At 36.9% G+C, this 12,635-nt stretch overlaps 2 long non-coding RNA genes across 2 annotated transcripts; both read right to left on the bottom strand.

Annotated features, from left to right (window-relative positions):
* Positions 1-464: 464 nt before the first annotated feature.
* Positions 465-2,040, bottom strand: LOC116733274 (uncharacterized). The gene is made up of 3 exons (XR_004341989.1): positions 1,955-2,040; positions 615-729; positions 465-493 (listed from the first exon to the last, which is right to left on the bottom strand). It is a non-coding gene; the product is annotated as an uncharacterized LOC116733274 (long non-coding RNA).
* Positions 2,041-7,406: 5,366 nt separating this feature from the next.
* Positions 7,407-11,557, bottom strand: LOC116733273 (uncharacterized). Its single transcript, XR_004341988.1, has 3 exons — positions 11,513-11,557; positions 7,693-7,817; positions 7,407-7,500 (listed from the first exon to the last, which is right to left on the bottom strand). It is a non-coding gene; the product is annotated as an uncharacterized LOC116733273 (long non-coding RNA).
* Between the last annotated feature and the right edge of the window lie 1,078 nt (positions 11,558-12,635).

Raw genomic sequence — 12,635 nt, 5'->3', positions numbered from 1 at the left:
CTCTTTAGATGCAGGTTTGGTCTCTACAAATCCTTTAGTTTTTATCTTATCAACTTACTGCAACCTATCAGTACTTTCTGCCTCACCTGCGTATTTATGGCTGATCTGAAGGTAATGAAAATTGGGTTTTATTTTGGGGTATTGTAGTAAAGGGAGTGAATACAGATGGAACCATTGATCATGTTTTGCTTCAAGCTATGCACCAAGTTAAAGGAGAGGTGAAAGTTAGAAATCACTTTGGACCAAGAGATGATAGACAGTTGTTTTTTAACTGATGGATGATTTAACAGATTAGTTTCTACATAATATTGAAAGTAACAATTAGATCAAAAAAACTTTTTTAATAAAGCAAATTATTACTTTATCTTAATTTGATAAATATGAGTCAAAGACAAAATACTGTTAAGGTAAATATGAAAATAGTGAATGAACTTACCTTTAATAATAATAATGATCCCAATGGTGACAGAGATGAAAACTGCCACTATGTAAACTAAAATAACAACACAACCTTATTTAACTTTTAAGAATTTCCAGAAAACATTAAGTCTAATTTTATTAAGAACAAGAAATTAAAGTTTAATCAAATTATTTAGCCTGAGATCATAACTCACCTACATATGAGTGAAAGAGGAGAAGGATGATAACAGGAAGTGAGACAGATCCAATTAAAAAGAACATAACTGAATATGTGGAGATAATTTCATCTTCTTGAACTTGGTGCACAACCTGAAATATTTTGAAAAATAAAAATCCAGTTCAAATTTCAAACAAGGTGAAAGATTTGAAAATGTTATGTTATATGTTATATTTGAAGGTGTAAACAAGTGTAAACAAATGTATACAAGTGTAAATAAGTGTAAGTAAGTGGTCAAAAAATCATTTGACCAAACCTCCCTTCCACACCAGACATTTACCAAACAATCCACCCAGCACCCAGCACTCGGTGTGTTCTTAATTACTCAAATTGGTGGGCGGGTCTAACAATTAACAAAGTAATCTAAACAATTCCAAATATAAAAATTACAAATTTTGATTCTAAATTATCTTAAATATATTCCAACTACCCAAAGAACAAAACGAAATTGGTAGAAATTATAAACTACAAAACTTTAGCATAAATGGCCACAACATTTATATTTCCATATGCATTGTCAGGTTCTGGTTTGGGTTCTTGTTTCACCTTTTCAATATCCTCCAGCTTTTCCACCTCTGATGATGATGACAAAGGGCTGAGATCTTCTTTATTTACCTAAAAAATAATGTGAATGAGGAGAAAGATGATAACAAGGAGTGGGAAATATTCACTGAAGAACATAAATGAATATGTTGATATAAGTTAATCTATTTCAGTTTAGTTCACAATATTCTGATAAAAAAAAGAAAAACTCAATTAAAATTTCAAAACGAGGTGAAAGATTTGAAAATGTTAAATGTCGCAGCCTTTTGTTCCAAAAACGACAAAAATACCAAAAAAGGCTGTGGGTTGTAACAGGTGGTTTTGGATTTGTACGCACTTTGAATTGATTCATTTATTGTAAAAGTAGAAATAAAATAATTACCAAAAAAGGTCTTGTAACTTAGTTGAAATGAAAAATAATCTCAATATTTGAAGGTGTAAACAAATGTAAACAAGTGTAAATAAGTGGTCAAAAAATCATTTGACCAAACCTCCCTTCCACACCAGACATTTGCCAAACAATCCACCCAGCATTCAGCACTCGGTGTGTTCTTAATTACTCAAATTGGTGGACGGGTCTAACAATTAACAACGTAATCTAAACATAAAAATTAATTACAAATTTTGATTCTAAATTATCTTAAATATATTCCAACTACCCAAAGAACAAAACGAAATTGGTAGAAATGATAAACTACAAAATGTAGCATAAATGGCCACAACAGTTATATTTCCATATGCATTGTCAGGTTCTGGTTTGGGTTCTTGTTTCACCTTTTCAATATCCTCCAGCTGTTCCACCTCTGATGATGATGACAAAGGGCTGAGATCTTCTTTATTTACCTAAAAAATAATGTGAATGAGGAGAAAGATGATAACAAGGAGTGGGAAATATTCACTGAAGAACATAAATCAATATGTTGATATAAGTTAATCTATTTCAGTTTAGTTCACAATAGTCTGATAAAAAAAAGAAAAACTCAATTAAAATTTCAAAACGAGGTGAAAGATTTGAAAATGTTAAATGTCGCAGCCTTTTGTTCCAAAAACGCCAAAAATTCCAATAAAGGCTGTGGGTTGTAACAGGTGGTTTTGGATTTGTACGCACTTTGAATTGATTCATTTATTGTAAAAGTAGAAATAAAATAATTACCAAAAAAGGTCTTGTAACTTAGTTGAAATGAAAAATAATCTCAATATTTGAAGGTGTAAACAAGTGTAAACAAGTGTAAATAAGTGTAAATAAGTGGTCAAGAAATCATTTGACCAAACCTCCTGTCAAGAAAAACTGGCATGGGGTTGTGAGATCTTTCCAGGTACACGCAGAAAAGGTGCATAAAGGCCTGAGAGAAATAAAGCAATCTTGTGATTTGATTAAAATAATAATTAATTCTTATATGTATGAATACAATTGGTATAAATGTGTATAAGTAATCACTAAATAACTTTCTGAAATGTATTTTTGAATAATGATCAATAATGGTAACAACAATGTAATGATTATGTTTAATGATTTATAGTAAGTAAAAGATGTGATTAATTCTTAATGAATATCAAAGCCGTGATGATTTGAAATCGATTCAAATGATTTTAATACGGGTTGAATGTGGTTAATGAATTGTAACAGATAATATAGTGAGTTATAGAAAAGAGAGGAAGTTATACTGTTAAAGTCAGCATGATGGGTGAGGTCCTGCTGTCAGGATATGTCGCAATTCGGGGAGAAATGGGACTTTCCACGAGAATCAGCAGATGTGCAGAAAGTCACGTAGACTAAGCTCTCCATACACACATATGGTGGAAAAACGTATAAAAGAGGACTGAAATGAGGAAGCAACTGTTCTTAGTCCGCGGCGCTGGAGACGAGTCAACACGGAGAAGCAGATTGAGGAACAGCAGAGGACCGCACCTCGGAGCCACGGGGAAGTTGAGACTTCGCGCCGCTAAGAAGGGACAAGATCCTACCGCCCCAGCCCTGGTTCTTGATTCGACCGTCGGCCCTGCCTCAACCCAACGATCTCTAACTCTGCAACAGACTTGGAGAAAAGACAAAGGTCCCTGAGGGATAAAGAGCTGGGTTTTTGAAGGATTTGGACCCGTTCTGCTTTGCTTCTATTCTAAGGAGGATTTTTCCACACAAGGACAAAGACTCTGACCAAGGATTCTGGATGTTCCTGTTGCTAAGATCCACCATCAACTGGGTGTGAGTTGAATCTGCTCCCTAAAAGTCCATCTCAGAGTTTGCGACATAGGTTAGGGAAAAGAGACAGGATAGTATGGTTATACATGTTGATGTTATTATACTGCTCTTAAATTATATACAATTGATTATTGATTTGTATGTCGCATATCCCTGCTTAAGCTTGCTCAATAAATTTATACTATAAAATTCTAATGAGGTTGGTGGACATTGGGATTAATTGAGTCATTTAATCAATTTTCAGTTCTTTTAATAAAGGTAAAACTAATGTACATGGTTCTAGTAAATAGGAGGCTTCATAATTTCCTTTGGTGAGAATAAATAATGACCCTGGGACTTATATCTAAGTCACTAAAATTAATCTAGCCGGTTCCAAGAGCGAGTTATATTTTAGGAGGCGAGCTACCGTTAACAGAAGCGGTTATGGGAATTATGCAGCTGCGAGGGCTACTCAGCTGATTGTTTCTTAACTGTAAAGGGTCGTAGCTTCTGGATCGGAGGTAGTTAGAGCTAGACGAGTCGCTTCCGCCACCAGTTTGAATAGATTATCTCTTATAGATCTCTTTTAGGGTAATACCCAGGTCTCAGAGATTTTCCGGACCTGTTAGACAGAGAACTGGTCAGTAGTCAGCCCGGGGGAGTTGTGAGGAGTGGGCGGGGCTGGCTATTGCGCAATAACAGACACTCCCTTCCACACCAGACATTTGCCAAACAATCCACCCAGCACTCGGTGTGTTCTTAATTACTCAAATTGGTGGACGGGTCTAACAATTAACAAAGTAATCTAAACAATTCCAAATATAAAAATTAATTACAAATTTTGATTCTAAATTATCTTAAATATATTCCAACTACCCAAAGAACAAAACGAAATTGGTAGAAATTATAAACTACAAAACTTTAGCATAAATGGCCACAACAGTTATATTTCCATATGCATTCTCAGGTTCTGGTTTGGGTTCTTGTTTCACCTTTTCAATATCCTCCAGCTGTTCCACCTCTGATGATGATGACAAAGGGCTGAGATCTTCTTGGTTTACCTAAAAAATAATGTGAATGAGGAGAAAGATGATAATAAGGAGTGGGAAATATTCACTGAAGAACATAAATCAATATGTTGATATAAGTTAATCTATTTCAGTTTAGTTCACAATATTCTGATAAAAAAAAGAAAAACTCAATTAAAATTTCAAAACGAGGTGAAAGATTTGAAAATGTTAAATGTCGCAGCCTTTTGTTCCAAAAAAGCCAAAAATTCCAAAAAAGGCTGTGGGTGGTAACAGGTGGTTTTGGATTTGTATGCACTTTGAATTGATTCATTTATTGTAAAAGTAGAAATAAAATAATTACCAAAAAAGGTCTTGTAACTTAGTTGAAATGAAAAATAATCTCAATATTTGAAGGTGTAAATAAGTGTAAATAAGTGGTCAAAAAATCATTTGACCAAACCTCCCTTCCACACCAGACATTTACCAAACAATCCACCCAGCACTCGGTGTGTTCTTAATTACTCAAACTGGTGGACGGGTCTAACAATTAACAACGTAATCTAAACATAAAAATTAATTACAAACTTTGATTCTAATTTATCTTAAATATATTCCAACTACCCAAAGATAAAAACGAAATTGGTAGAAATTATAAACTACAAAACTTTAGCATAAATGGCCACAACAGTTATATTTCCATATGCATTGTCAGGTTCTGGTTTGGGTTCTTGTTTCACCTTTTCAATATCCTCCAGCTGTTCCACCTCTGATGATGATGACAAAGGGCTGAGATCTTCTTTATTTACCTAAAAAATAATGTGAATGAGGAGAAAGATGATAACAAGGAGTGGGAAATATTCACTGAAGAACATAAATGAATATGTTGATATAAGTTAATCTATTTCAGTTTAGTTCACAATATTCTGATTAAAAAAAAGAAAAACTCAATTAAAATTTCAAAACGAGGTGAAAGATTTGAAAATGTTAAATGTCGCAGCCTTTTGTTCCAAAAAAGCAAAAAATTCCGATAAAGGCTGTGGGTTGTAACAGGTGGTTTTGGATTTGTACGCACTTTGAATTGATTCATTTATTGTAAAAGTAGAAATAAAATAATTACCAAAAAAGGTCTTGTAACTTAGTTGAAATGAAAAATAATCTCAATATTTGAAGGTGTAAACAAGTGTAAACAAATGTAAACAAGTGTAAATAAGTGGTCAAAAAATCATTTGACCAAACCTCCCTTCCACACCAGACATTTACCAAACAATCCACCCAGCATTCAGCACTCGGTGTGTTCTTAATTACTCAAATTGGTGGACGGGTCTAACAATTAACAACGTAATCTAAACATAAAAATTAATTACAAATTTTGATTCTAAATTATCTTAAATATATTCCAACTACCCAAAGAACAAAACGAAATGGGTAGAAATTATAAACTACAAAATGTAGCATAAATGGCCACAACAGTTATATTTCCATATGCATTCTCAGGTTCTGGTTTGGGTTCTTGTTTCACCTTTTCAATATCCTCCAGCTGTTCCACCTCTGATGATGATGACAAAGGGCTGAGATCTTCTTGGTTTACCTAAAAAATAATGTGAATGAGGAGAAAGATGATAACAAGGAGTGGGAAATATTCACTGAAGAACATAAATGAATATGTTGATATAAGTTAATCTATTTCAGTTTAGTTCACAATAGTCTGATAAAAAAAAGAAAAACTCAATTAAAATTTCAAAACGAGGTGAAAGATTTGAAAATGTTAAATGTCGCAGCCTTTTGTTCCAAAAAAGCCAAAAATTCCAATAAAGGCTGTGGGTTGTAACAGGTGGTTTTGGATTTGTACGCACTTTGAATTGATTCATTTATTGTAAAAGTAGAAATAAAATAATTACCAAAAAAGGTCTTGTAACTTAGTTGAAATGAAAAATAATCTCAATATTTGAAGGTGTAAACAAGTGTAAACAAATGTAAATAAGTGTAAATAAGTGGTCAAAAAATCATTTGACCAAACCTCCCTTCCACACCAGACATTTGCCAAACAATCCACCCAGCATTCAGCACTCGGTGTGTTCTTAATTACTCAAATTGGTGGACGGGTCTAACAATTAACAACGTAATCTAAACATAAAAATTAATTACAAATTTTGATTCTAAATTATCTTAAATATATTCCAACTACCCAAAGAACAAAACGAAATGGGTAGAAATTATAAACTACAAAATGTAGCATAAATGGCCACAACAGTTATATTTCCATATGCATTCTCAGGTTCTGGTTTGGGTTCTTGTTTCACCTTTTCAATATCCTCCAGCTGTTCCACCTCTGATGATGATGACAAAGGGCTGAGATCTCCTTGGTTTACCTAAAAAAATAATGTGAATGAGGAGAAAGATGATAACAAGGAGTGGTAAATATTCACTGAAGAACATAAATGAATATGTTGATATAAGTTAATCTATTTCAGTTTAGTTCACAATAGTCTGATAAAAAAAAGAAAAACTCAATTAAAATTTCAAAACGAGGTGAAAGATTTGAAAATGTTAAATGTCGCAGCCTTTTGTTCCAAAAAAGCCAAAAATTCCGATAAAGGCTGTGGGTGGTAACAGGTGGTTTTGGATTTGTACGCACTTTGAATTGATTCATTTATTGTAAAAGTAGAAATAAAATAATTACCAAAAAAGGTCTTGTAACTTAGTTGAAATGAAAAATAATCTCAATATTTGAAGGTGTAAATAAGTGTAAATAAGTGGTCAAAAAATCATTTGACCAAACCTCCCTTCCACACCAGACATTTACCAAACAATCCACCCAGCACCCAGCACTCGGTGTGTTCTTAATTACTCAAATTGGTGGACGGGTCTAACAATTAACAACGTAATCTAAACATAAAAATTAATTACAAACTTTGATTCTAAATTAACTTAAATATATTCCAACTACCCAAAGAACAAAACGAAATTGGTAGAAATGATAAACTACAAAATGTTGCATAAATGGCCACAACAGTTATATTTCCATATGCATTGTCAGGTTCTGGTTTAGGTTCTTGTTTCACCTTTTCAATATCCTCCAGCTGTTCCACCTCTGATGATGATGACAAAGGGCTGAGATCTTCTTGGTTTACCTAAAAAATAATGTGAATGAGGAGAAAGATGATAACAAGGAGTGGGAAATATTCACTGAAGAACATAAATGAATATGTTGATATAAGTTAATCTATTTCAGTTTAGTTCACAATATTCTGATTAAAAAAAAGAAAAACTCAATTAAAATTTCAAAACGAGGTGAAAGATTTGATAATGTTATATTTACATACCTCTTCAGGTTCTGGTTTGGGTTCTTGTTTCACCTTTTCCATAAACTTCTGCTGTTCCATCACTTTTGATGGTGACATATGGCTGAGTTTATCGTTTTTTGCCACAACATCTTTTGGATAAAAGTCTAAGAAAAACAATGGAAAAAAATCTGAATATATACATATATATATATACTGCTCAAAAAAATAAAGGGAACACTCAAATAACACATCCTAGATCTGAATGAAAGAAATATTCTCATTGAATACTTTGTTCTGTACAAAGTTCCATTTGCACAACAGCAGGTGAAATTGATTGTCAATCAGTGTTGCTTCCTAAGTGGACAGTTTGATTTCCCAGAAGTTTGATGTACTTGGAGTTATATTGTGTTGTTTAAGTGTTCCCTTTATATATAAAAAAAATTCTCTTCTCACCCACCGCGGGTGGTTCTTATCCTCTGAGCTCGGGTCCTCTACCAGAGGCCTGGGAGCTTGAGGGTTCTGCACAGTATCTTGGCTGTGCCAAGGACTGCACATTTCTGGACTGAGATGTCTGATGTTGTTCCTGGGATCTGTTGTAGCCATTGGTCCAGTTTGGGGGTGACTGCCCCGAGGGCCCCGATGACCACAGGCACCACTGTGGTCTTCACCTTCCAGGCCCTCTCCAGTTCCTCCCTGAGGCCCTGGTATTTCTCTAGTTTCTCGTGCTCCTTTTTCCTGATGTTGCAGTCGCTTGGTATTGCTACATCTATCACAACGGCTTTCCTCTGTTGTTTATCCACTACGACAATGTCTGGTTGGTTCGCCATTACCATTTTGTCTGTCTGGATCTGGAAGTCCCACAGGATCTTAGCTCTGGCGTTCTCCGCCACCTTTGGGGGTGTTTCCCACTTTGATCTCGGGGTTTCCAGTCCATATTCTGCACAGATGTTTCTGTACACTATGCCTGCAACTTGGTTATGTCGTTCCATGTACGCTTTCCCTGCCAGTATCTTGCACCCTGCTGTTATGTGCTGGACTGTCTCAGGGGCCTCCTTGCACAACCTACACCTTGGGTCTTGTCTGGTGTGGTAGATCTGGGCCTCTATTGCTCTGGTGTTTAGGGCCTGTTCCTGGGCGGCCAGGATGAGGGCCTCTGTGCTGTCCTTGAGTCCAGCTTTTTCCAGCCATTGGTAGGATTTACTGATATCAGCCACTTGGGTTATTTGCTGGTGGTACATCCCATGTAGGGGCTTGTCCTCCCATGATGGTATCTCTGGCACCTCAACCTCCGTTCCCTGTTGTCTGAGATATTCACTGAGCACATTGTCTGTTGAGGCTTTGTCCCTGATGTATTTATGGATCTTAGTTGTTTCGTCCTGGACTGTGGTTCTCACACTCACTAGTCCTCTGCCTCCTTCCTTGAGGCTCGTATATAGTCTCAGGGTGCTGGATTTGGGATGGAATCCTCCATGCATTGTTAGTAGTTTTCTAGTCTTAATATCCGTGGCTTTTATCTCCTCCTTTGGCCAGCTAATTATTCCAGCAGGGTATCTGATTACTGGCAGGGCATAGCTGTTTATCGCACGGATTTTGTTCTTGCCATTGAGCTGGCTTCTCAGGACTTGCCTTATTCGTTGGAGGTATTTAGCTGTGGCTCCTTTCCTTGTGACCTCATCGAGGTTGCCATTTGCTTGTGGTATACCTAGGTACTTGTAACTGTCCTCTATGTCTGCTATTGTTCCTTCTGGGAGTGAGACCCCTTCTGTGCGGATGACCTTCCCCCTCTTTGTGATCAGCCGACCACACTTCTCTAGTCCGAATGACATCCCAATGTTCGTGCTGTAGATCCTGGTGGTGTGGATCAGTGAGTCGATGTCTCGCTCACTCTTGGCATACAGCTTGATGTCATCCATGTAGAGAAGGTGACTGATGTTGGCCCCATTTTTGAGTCGGTATCCGTAGCCAGTCTTGTTGATAATTTGGCTGAGGGGGTTCAGGCCTATGCAGAACAGTAGTGGGGGCAGAGCATCTCCTTGGTATATGCCACATTTGATGGACACTTGTGCAAGTGGTTTGCAGTTGGCTTCAAGGGTGGTTTTCCACAGCTTCATCGAGTTTGCAATGAAGGCTCTCAGAGTCCTGTTGATGTTATACATCTCTAAGCATTCAATGATCCAAGTATGCGGCATTGAGTCATAGGCTTTCTTGTAATCAATCCAAGCCATGCACAGGTTGGTGTGTCGGGTTTTGCAGTCTCGGGCAACTGTGCGGTCTACGAGGAGTTGGTGTTTGGCTCCTCTGCTATTTACACCGATACCTTTCTGTGCCGTGCTCATGTGTTTATCCATGTGTTTGCTTATCTTGGCCGCTATGATGCCTGACATGAGCTTCCATGTTGTGGAGAGGCAGGTTATTGGTCGGTAGTTGGGTGGGACTGGACCCTTTGATGGATCCTTCTGGATTAGGATTGTCCGCCCTTCAGTTAACCATTCAGGGTGAGTCCCACTTTGTAGTAGCTGGTTCATATGGCCTACCAGTCGCTCATGAAGGGCAGTGAGTTTCTTTAGCCAGTAGGCATGGATCATGTCAGGCCCTGGTGCTGTCCAGTTTTTCATACCTGAGACTCTTTCTTGGACATCTGTCACAGTGATGGTTACCAAGGCTTGCTCAGGGAGGTTATTATGGTCCTCTCGTAGAGAGATCAACCACTGTGCATTGCTGTTGTGGGACGCCTCCCTTTCCCATATGCCTTTCCAGTATTGTTCAGTCTCCAGCCTTGGTGGGTCTACTCTGTTGTTATTACCCTGCCATTGAGAGTACACCTTAGCTGGTTGAGTGGAGAAGAGCCGGTTAATCCTTCTGGATTCATTCTCCCTTGTGTATCTCTTTAGGCGGCTGGCCAAGGCTTGGAGCCTCTGTTTGGCAGTTTCGAGTGCTTCAGGCATGGGCATCTGCCTGTACTTTCTGGGTACTGGTCTTTTCATTGTACCCTTGTGGAGCTCTGACAATTGGCTCACTTCCCTCCTTGTTACCTTGATTTTAGCCTCTAACCGTTTTTTCCATGGTGGGTATTGGGTCTCATGGCTGCTCTTATAGCCAAGTGTCTCAAGGATCACTGATGCTGAGTTGTAGATCAGCTCATTGGTTTCTGTTATGGTGTTGGTAGGGATTGTTCTCAATGCTGCATTCACATTCTCAATGATCTCTGATGGATCATATATATATATATATATATATATATATAAAGCTCCCAGGCCTCTGGTAGAGGACCCGAGCTCAGAGGATAAGAACCACCCGCGGTGGGTGAGAAGGGAATTTTTATATATATATATATATATTGTTGGAGCCTATTAAGAATTGGATTAATTCATTTTTGCTAATGTATTAAGGTTACAGATCTAAATTTATATAAATAATATATCTATTTTATATATATATGTATCTATGTTTATTTATTTGTTTTGTTTAGACCCTCCTCCTTATCAGGTGGCCTCCTGCTGTGATTAGGGAGCGGAAGCAGCTGCTGCAGGGCATCTGATTGTTTGGTTAAGGAGCGAGGGGTGAAATAGTTTTTCCACCGCACCAAATAAAGTTTAATTTTACATTTGTTGGAAAGTCAACTCGGAGAATGTTTCTGTTATTTTTGTACATTGAGAAAGTCACCTTTTGCCACCAGAAAACTTTCCGCGAGTGCTTTGTTTTGGATGAGTCGGAAAACCCTCCTCCTAGAAACTACTCTGGCACCTTTTGATTTTTGATTCATGTTAAAATCCAAGAGTAGCCGTAACATATATATATATATGTATGTATATACACATATATACACATATATACACACACACAAGACAGCAGGACTTACCTGTGAATGTGCTCACAGCCAGGACAACAGCAAAAGTTATATAAAACATGTCGATCAGAGGAACTGCAATGGTAAAAACTGTTGCAACTTGAAAACAATAAAAGTACATTTAACTTTCTAAAATATGTCTGAAATCTGGTAATTGTCTTTAGAGACGCATGTTTTTGTGCTTTTTTAATATTTAATCGAATCTCTGCATTTGACAACAACTTGTTACTGTTAGCAAATTTTCGTTTTCACTGTAATACCCTGCAATTTACATAATGAATATATAAATAACAACTGCATAACAAATTAAGAGAAATTCATACCTGCTCTGCAAAGGAAAATTGTTGAATAAACCGTAACAAGAGCCACTAGATCAAAGTGCTCTGATTTGAACTTTAACCTCTGTTTTTCGACAGACCAAGGCGTGTCCACGACACTTTATGGTTTATTTAATGTTTGACATGGTAACATCCTGTAAAATATACATGAAATATATTTTACTCATAATGACATCTACAGAAATTAATGTTTAATTTCCATACTGCATCTGTATAATTACTAAATTGACCAGTAAAAGTTTAGACAGTTAAATTATCAGTTCCTCAGACTAAGCCTAGAAAATGGCGTCCGCCGCCTTAGTCTGAATAAAACTATTGGTTTTCATTACGTCAGTGAATAAACCAGAAAAATTCTTTATCTATGCAAGTACACCCCCCCCCCCCCAACACACACACACACACACGGGGTACCAGTTTGCATTTCTACCCATATAATGACTTTGTATTGACTTTCATTCATTTTAATAATCCCTCTCAGGCACGTGCAGAGGGGGGGTGAGGGGGGCTTGAGCCCCTGCCCGTTTAATCCTTGATGCCCCTAGTGCCCTTTTTGAGTTTTTTTTTTTTCCAAAAAATTTTTATTTTTTATTTTTTATCTGTATGTCAGAAGGCCTGTTTGTTCCCCTCAGCAATAATATTTATCTAAATATAATAATGTAGTAAAAATAAACTAGTCTGGCTGCCCTCAGGCTAATAATGACTCTCAGAGCCTCCATGTTGTTCAGACTCCATGGTGAGGAGGAGGAGGATCTGTTCCTCTATCTATCTAATTATGGGCAAGAATATTTTCATTAACT

Source organism: Xiphophorus hellerii, chromosome 14, assembly GCF_003331165.1.
Source record: "Xiphophorus hellerii strain 12219 chromosome 14, Xiphophorus_hellerii-4.1, whole genome shotgun sequence".
In the NCBI taxonomy this organism is placed as follows: Eukaryota; Metazoa; Chordata; class Actinopteri; order Cyprinodontiformes; family Poeciliidae; genus Xiphophorus; species Xiphophorus hellerii.
Note: the sequence above shows the minus strand (reverse complement) of the source record. Positions and strands in the feature narration are given on the sequence as shown.